At 46.0% G+C, this 8,692-nt stretch overlaps 1 non-coding gene across 1 annotated transcript; it reads left to right on the top strand.

The window, feature by feature from the left end:
• Positions 1–4,999: 4,999 nt before the first annotated feature.
• Positions 5,000–5,071, top strand: TRNAQ-UUG (transfer RNA glutamine (anticodon UUG)). The gene has a single exon. It is a non-coding gene; the product is annotated as a tRNA-Gln (tRNA).
• The last annotated feature ends 3,621 nt before the right edge of the window (positions 5,072–8,692 follow it).

The following is an 8,692-nucleotide window of genomic DNA, read 5'->3' as shown; positions in this document are numbered from 1 at the left end:
CGTTTACCCTATGACCCAGCAATCCCATTCTCGGTGTATACCCAAGCCCGAAACAGGTTTGCACGGGAATGATCACAGCAGCTTTATGTATATTAACCGCAAACTGGAAACAACCCAAATGTCCATCAACTGGACCAACACATTTGGTATTCCTACAGTGGAATACTACTTTACAATAGGAAAAAACCATACCTCGGATATATAAAGTGACATGGATAAATCTTGAAAACACTATGTTGAGCAAAAGATATCATTTTGTGGTATGTTCTTTATATATATGCTTAAAGAATAGGCAAAACTAATCTTTCAGTGATAGAAACCAGAGTAGTGATTTCAGGGGAGCAGGACAGGGAATGGCTGGAAAAGATCCCAGGGAACTTTCTGGGATGATGGAAATGCTATATATCTTGATCTAGGTGATAGTCACACAGGTTTATGCATACATTTGTAAAAAAAAAAAAAGATTAATTGATTTCTTCAGTTAAGGTTTGTGCATTTTACTTTATGTAAATAATATCTCAGTAAAATACCATTTAATTAGATGTATGTACTATTATGTAACAATCCTCAAGATATGGTGCTGAGTAAAACAAAGTGCAGAATAGTATTTCCACTTTTTTTTTTTAAGATTTTATTTGTCAGAGAGAGAGAGAGAGCACAAGCCGGGGGAGCAGCAGGCAGAGGGAGAGGGAGAAGCAGGCTCCCCACTGAGCAAGGAGCCCAATGCAGGGCTCGATGCAGGGCTCGATGCAGGGCTCGATCCCAGGATCCTGGGGTCATGACCTGAGCTGAAGGCAGACACTTAACCAACTGAGCCACCCAGGTACCCCAGTGTTTCCACTTTTTTTTAAAAGAAAAGGAGTATGGGGTGCCTGGCTGGCTCAGTTGGTGAAGCATGAGACTTCTTATCTCGGGGTTGTGAGTTCAATCCCCAAGTTAGGCAAAAAAGTTAAATTAAAAAAAAAAAAGGAAAAAAAGGAGTATGCATATTCATGTATATTTATGTAAAAATAAAATATCTCTAGAAGGAGAGCATCAGAAATTGCCTCTGAGAGCAGAAAATTATAGTCAAGAAGTTTTATTTGTCTGTGCATTTCCTTTTATACCTTGTGAAGTTTGTATTGTGCTCATGTATTACTCATGTAAATATTTTAAACGTTTTAAGGAAAGAAGAAACAAGGTTTGTTTTTTTTTTAAAGATTTTATTTATTGATTTGACAGAGAGATAGAGAGTGAGCACAAGTAGGCAGAGAGGCAGGCAGAGGGAGATGGAGAGGCAGGCTCCCCGCCGAGCAGGAAGCCCGCTGTGGGGCTCGATCCCAGGACCCCGGGATCATGACCCAAGCTGAAGACAGCCACTTAACCGACTGTGCCACCCAGGTGCCCCAAAGAAACAAGGTTTTTAAGTCACATGTCATTATTATGTTAAGCACAAAAGCAGAACATACGATTATACAGTGAAGACTATGTAAAAATGCAGTTTAAAACAGGAAGTGGAAAAAATCAAATGTCAAAGATGCTTGTTGGGGAGCACTTGTCTGGCTCAGCCAGAAGAGCCTGGGACTCTTGATCTCAGGGTCGTGGGTTTGAGCCCCACGTTGGGTGGAGAGATTACTAAAGAAAATAAACTTTTTAGGGCACCTGGGTGGCTCAGTTGGTTAAGTGACTGCCTTCGGCTCAGGTCATGATCCTGGAGTCCCAGGACCGCGTCCCGGGATCAAGGCCCGCGTCGGGCTCCCTGCTCAGTGGGGAGTCTGCTTCTCCCTCTGACCCTCCCCCCTCTCATGCTCTCTCTATCTCATTCTCTCTCTCAAATAAATAAATAAAATCTTTAAAAAAAAAGAAACTTTTTTTAAAAAGTGGCTTGTTGGAATTGTAGTTATTTAAAAATCTTTCTACTTCACTGCATTTTCTACATTTTCCATAATAAATGCTTCACCTTTAAAACCTGAAAAGATAAAATAATTATTTTAAAAGGAGAAAGTGAAAACCTTCAAGAAAAGGATGAAATGTGGATGCTGCTTTGTTCAAAGAAAGTAAGCAGCCAAATTTCCCCGTCAGAGCCTCTGGAATGCCAGGTCCAGAGCAGGGGGCTGGGCAGCAGGCTCAGAGACTCAGGGCCTCACGTGTCACCTGGCACAAGGTGGGGCTTATGGCTTGTCTGGCATAGCTGGGGCTCCCAAGGCAAAGTAGGGGATTTGTGGCGCATGTCACCTGTCCCGGGTGGCAAGGACACAGAGCAAGGCTGATTCTATCGCAGCTAGCTGTGAGCAGCATCAGCATGGATAAAGGAAACTGACTTGGACTTGACAGTGAATATGAATTCTTTCCACTTCACTCAAAACATTACTGTACCTATTGTTCCATTCGCTAGCCATTTGTAGGCTCACGAGAAACTTGGAAGAATACCTTAAAAGTCCCTAATCCGGACTTTAGCTGTCTTTTCTTAACCTCTGACCTCATTAAACTTTCTGGGGTACCCTCTGCCTCAGTTCAGCCCTCAATCCCAGGTGCCACCGCTTCAAGCCAGGCTAACCCCGCCTCCCACAGAGCCCAGACTTCCCTGCGCTTGAGGAGCCACCTTGTGGAGGCTGAGAGTCTGTGCTCAAAGCCAATGCCATCCCTGGGGTGTCATGCATTACGGATTTCTGTTAAAAGAAACTAGCGATGCGGGGTAGGGGGATTACATATTGTCTCTCTTTTCTCTGTTGTCTCAAAATTAACCAATGTGATGTTAAAGAGAATGTTCTTTCTCCCTCCTGAGTTCTCCTGTGCCCTCTGAGGGGGTTCATTGAGTGTGTTTGGTATGGCACTAGCCATATTTAAAAATCAGCCAGTCCTGAGCCTTGTCCCCAGAAGAATTCACAGTCCAACCAAGGGGACATGGGGAGGGATGATGGGAGAGACTGAGCCACAGAACACAATTACCTATAATTCTAGCAAGTAATGACAAAAGCTGTCAGGGAGATGATCCTTTTATGTCACTTGAGGAATTCACGAGTGGGGATTTCAGTGAGGGTCTCATTTGGGCTGGTAAGATGTTTCAAGCTGAGAAGATGGAGGGTACTGGAAAGGAAGAACTAGGGAGTGGGAGGAGGGAGAAGTCCTCCTACTGGACAGAAGGAACTATCTCCTGTACACTTTCAAAGGGCATAATCACAACTCTTTAGGATTTCTATGTAGCTTCTGAAAATTTAATTTCAATACACTTTCACGGGTACAGAGCACTTGTAAGAAGGAAATAGATGGGAAACCGGAGAGACTAAAGCCATTTGATATCAAGTCAATTCGATCTTGTTACTCCAGCCTAATAAAGAGACACCCTTATCTCACCGTAGGAACTCAGTGGGAGTTTGGTTCACTCCTCGAAATGGAAAAACTGTAATGTTTCTTCTGACAATATACAAGAGTTATAAAATATTTTTTCAAGCAATACAGTAAATTAGAAACTGTGAGAATGTATTCCCCAGGGATATGTGTCCACAGCAGACCTTTTAGGATTAGAACTAAGCAGGGTTTTGACCGAAGGCAAGAGAAACAGATTCTAGGTTAATTTAAACAGGAACAGGACTCCTTGGAAGGAAGTCGGATAGCTCATAGCATCAGAGGGAAAGCAACTCAAGAAAATGGACAAGAACGAGGGGGAACTAGGCAAGCAGGAACCCAGCCAAGGTCAGGATCTGGGGCAGTCTGGTTAGGATCCGAACTCTGCTGTCAGTGTCCCTGAGACACTGGGTGTCACAGCTACCACCAGGAGAACAAGTTCTAAAATGTCCCTTGTTTCTGGGCATCAGTCGCTTTGGATTCTAAGTCCAGCTGGCCAGGCTAAGGGACACACAGTCACTCTGGAGAGGGAGTGTATCTGTCTTGGAGCACAGCCCTGCTGTCACCCAGACCTACACCGTGCTGGATCCCTCAAGAAAGGCAGCCGGTCCTATGTCACAGAGCAAATAAATGGCAAATGTCTATTACACACCCATACAGTTTTTCTGTTTGTAGATAAGTGCGATTTTATTATACATACTAACTGGTAAGTAGATTTTTGGTGTTGGTTTGGTTAGGCCTGTCGCTCTTTTCATGTTAATACAATAAATCAGCGTCATACATAATACATCAAAATTGTGTCAATACAATAAAAACTCATCCCCTAAATTCCTGCACAGTATTAATCGTTCAGATATCGTCAATATTTACTAAATCGATTTTCGCTTTTATGTTCTATTCTTTACCATTGTGAACATCGCTGCTGAGAACATCCTTGAACACTTGGCACTGGCCCTCGTAGTCCTTTAGGATAAAGTTACAAAAGTGAAACTGCTGAGTCAAATGTTATAAAAGGTTATTAAAAAGTTGACCTGGAAAAGCCCAAGAGGGAGTCTGTCTCCCACTGATCAAAACCCGCAGGTTGAAAGGCACCACCCCCCACGGCAGTCCCATTAAGCCTCCCGTAAAGCGGGGCGCGGAAGCAGAACTTTGTGGGTCTCGGTAGAGAGGCGACTTTCAAGTCCACGCCCCGACCGTTCGCGCTTGGGGCGCCGGGGCTTTGAACCGCCGTCCCCCCACGTGCCAGTCCGCTTCCCTCCCCGCTTGGCCACAGTGGCCGCGCAGGGAGCGCCTCGTGGAAATAAATAAATAAACAAGCCCGGAGCCCGGGATGCGCGCGCCGAGCCTTCCCTCCCGGCAGCGGCCGCAGCCGGCAGTCTCCGCCCCGCAGCCGGCCGTCTCCGCCCAGCAGCCCGCCGTCCTCCCGGCTTCCCCCGGCGCAGGGCAGGACCCCGGGAGGAGAGCAGGAAGAGCGGCGACGGGAGATGACACCCGGCACTGGCAACGCCGGGGCCGCCGAAGCGCTTGCGGCTCCCCGCTTCCGCCCGCCCGAGCGGCCTCGGGCCCGGGGCGCAGAGGCCGGGCGGGAGAACCGGGCCTCCGCCGCCGCTCTGGGAAGGCAGCTCCGCGCGCCATGTGGCTTGAGAAGTCTCCCGGCCGCCTGAAGCAGCCAGTGGGTCCCATGGTGTAATGGTTAGCACTCTGGACTTTGAATCCAGCGATCCGAGTTCAAATCTCGGTGGGACCTCTTCAAACCTTTTGGTTCTACAATTCCTGTTTTGGGGACTGCTGGCGACGGCGGCCACTTTGGGCTGTGCCGTTACCCCCGTGACCTAGGGGATCGCGGTTTAGGGTCCCTCCCCCTCGTTTCAGGGCCGGCCTGAGAGTCGCAGTGCGCATGCGTGAGAGGCCCGGCGGAAAAGTGTTGGTGGAGACCGAGAGTGACTTTACCTTGGAAAGGAGGGCGAAGGAACCCGAGGGACCCCAGGGAGCCTGCTTCGGACCGCAGCCTTCGGGATTAGGAGACCCCCCTCACCTCCACCCCCTGCTGCTGGGAATCCTTCTTCCTATTGGCTGGTGTGCGGAGTGCGATCGATTGCTGCTTTCTCAACCGGGAATGAAATGCTGGGTGGAGCCGCGGAGCGCGGGAAACAGTAACAGGCTGGGGAGAAGGGAGTGTGTTTGGATCTATTCCGTCTGTGAGTCGGTCAGATGGTGAAGTGGGTCTGATTGGTTGTCCGGCACTCAGGCCGTGGGCAGTGAGGTTGTCCGTGTCTGTTCTTCCGGCCGGCCCAGCGGGTGAGGGGATCTCCACTCGCCGTTTCTCACCCTCTGGATGGGATGTTTCTCCCTTAGGGGGTAGGAATCTCTGTGGGGTTCACCAACAGGGTTGAGCACGTCTATTGGCGAATCTGTCCAGGACTGGTGGTGTTTTGGGTGCTGGCCAGGCGCGCGTGATTTTCAGGAAAGGGTGTGTCTCTGGGATAGAGGGGAAGAGGCGCGCCTGGAGTGTTGTCTTCTTTGAATTGTATCTGGGTTTTGAGAGATGTCTGGCCCCCTGGGATGAGTGATGAGGGAGCTCATTGACGCATTTGTGATCTCCCTACAGGGTGATTGGCACTGTGGCTCTATGTGCCTGCCCCTTGGGAGGATGCCATGGAAACAGGATCCTTGCTTTTATTTCCCCTGAGCACCCCTCCTTCCCACCCCCCACCCCCACACACTGCAAATACGTTTGAATGAATTTGTGTGTACGAAAGATCCCACCCTCAAAAATACGTAGGCATGAGAGGTGGGAGGGCTTGCTCTACCAGACATTAAAGATTATTATCAACTATGAACTATAAGAATTGAGATAGTGTGGTCCTGGTGCAAGAGAGACAAGCATGCCAATGGAACATAAGGGGGACGGGGGGGGGGGGCCCAGATACAGCCCCACACGTATGTGGACAAGTGATTCATGACAAAGGTAGCACAACAGAGCAGGAGGGAAAATAATCTACTTTTTAATAAATTATTCTGGGAGGATTGGATGTCCAAATGGAAAAATATGAAATCAAATTCCTCCCAACTTACACTAAACACAGCAATACAATCCATGTGAATCATAGACCTTAACGGGAAGGGAAAAGCAATAAAGCTTTTGGAAGAAAACATAAGAGAATATCTTCATGACCTCAGGGTAGGGAAAGTCGTCTTAAACAAGACACAAAAAGTTCTAAAAGCTTAGTCTATGTCACCATATTAATATGATACTCTATGTTCTTCTTATCAAAAAAAAAACCCAAAAAGAAAGTGAAAAAGTAAGCCTCAAAATTAGAAAAGATGTTTGTAATGTATAACTGGCAAAGAAATGGTCTCCAGATTATTTAAAGAACTTGTAATAATCAGTAAGAATTTAAAATAAAAAAAATCAGTAAGAATAAAGACAACCTAATAGAAAAATAGCAAACTACTTGAACTGGCACTGCACAAAAAAAGGAAATCCAAAATAACTGATATAGGGTCACCTGGGTAGCTCAGTGGGTAGAGCATGCAGCGCTTGACCTTGAGGTTGTGGGTTCAAGCCCCAAACTGGGTGTAGAGATTACTTAAAAATAAAATCTTAAGGGGCACCTGGGTGGCTCAGTGGGTAAAGGCTCAGACTCTTGATTTTGGCTCAGTTGGTGAGCTCAGGGTTTTGAGATTGAGTCTCCTGTAGGGCTCTGCACTCAGCAGAGAGGGGTCTGCTTAAGTTTCTCTCTGCCCACACTGTACCTGCTCCCTCTCTCTCTCTAATAAATAAATAAATGAAATCTTTTTAAAAAATAACATATACATATGAAAAGATGCAAAGCGTAATTTATCGTAGCAAAATGCAAATGAAAGGCTCAATGAGATACCACTATACACCCACCAGAATGACAAAGCTGACTCTTTGTAAGAATAGAGAATAATGTGAACTCTCACAGGAATGTAAACTAGTAGAAACTAATTTGACATTACTGAAGCTGAAGATGCTTACACCCTATGATCTAGCAATTTCATCTTGTACATATATCCACAGAAATGTGGGCATTTGAGCACTTAGAGACATGTATAAGAGTGTTTTTGGCAACATGATAGCCAAAAATTGGAAAGAACTCAAATGTCCAACAGTAGAATGGATAAATAATTTACAGTAAGGCCATACAATAGAATATTATACACCGACAAAATGGATGAGTCTTTTTTAAAAAAAAGTATTGAGCAAAAGAAGGCAGATACAAAAGAATAAATAATATATGACTCCATTTATATAAAGTTGCTAAACAGGCAAAAATAACTACTGTATATTGTTTAGAGCTATAAACTTAGATGGTACAACTATCAAGCAAAGCAAAAATTCCCATGTAAGTAAGGATATCCAGTACCCCTGGGAAAGAGAGAGGGCCATGTTTGGAAAAGGGTCAGCAACAGTCTTCCAGGGGTGGTGGTATTATTATTATTTTTTAAAGTAATCTCTATACCCAATGTAGGGCTTGAACTCACAATCCCAAGATTAAGAGTCGAATGTTCTTTTGTCTGAGCCAGCCAGATACCCTGCTACTGGTATTACTCCGTTTCTTGTCCTGGGTGGAGGTTACATAGCTTGTTCATGACAAAAGTTTGTTAAAATGCACATTATGTTGTATTCATTATTCTTTTTTTTTGAAGATTTTATTTATTTTTTTGAGAGAGAATGAGAGCTAGCACGAGAGGGAAGAGGGTCAGAGGGAGAAGCAGACTCCCTGCCAAGCAGGGAGCCCGATGTGGGACTCGATCCTCGGACGCCAGGATCATGACCTGAGCCGAAGGCAGTCGCTTAACCAACTGAGCCACCCAGGCGCCCTGTATTCATTATTCTGAATGTGTATTTTTCAAAGTAAGAAGTAAAAAAAAGAGTACCTATCTAGAAACCTGTTTCTGTCCTGGTCATGGATGAGAAATCTGAGATCAAGAGTTTGTCCTCAGGGGCGCCTGGGTGGCTCAGTCGTTAAGCGTCTGCCTTCGGCTCAGGTCATGATCCCAGGGTCCTGGGATCGAGCCCCGTGTTGGGCTCCCTGCTGGGCGGGAAGCCTGCTTCTCCCTCTCCCACTCCCCCTGCTTGTGTTCCCTCTCTCGCTGTGTCTCTCTCTGTCAAATAAATAAATAAAATCTTTAAAAAAAAAAAAAAAAGTTTGTCCTCAGACTGGGGAGTCAGGATAGAGATCCTCTACTCTGAGCCAGCCCAAGGGCATTTGAAAAATCAGGTTCAGTAAAAAAAAAAAAAAAAATCTTAAAAAAAAAAACAAACATCGGGCTCCCTGCTCCGCAGGGAGTCCGCTTCTCCCTCTGACCCTCCCCCCTCTCATGTGCTCTCTCTCTCTCT

The sequence above is a fragment of the Callorhinus ursinus genome, unplaced genomic scaffold (assembly GCF_003265705.2).
Source record: "Callorhinus ursinus isolate GAN/ISIS: 27379988/994484 unplaced genomic scaffold, GSC_fseal_2.0 scaffold52, whole genome shotgun sequence".
NCBI classification, from domain to species: domain Eukaryota; kingdom Metazoa; phylum Chordata; class Mammalia; order Carnivora; family Otariidae; genus Callorhinus; species Callorhinus ursinus.
This window is presented reverse-complemented; position numbering and strand designations above follow the sequence as displayed.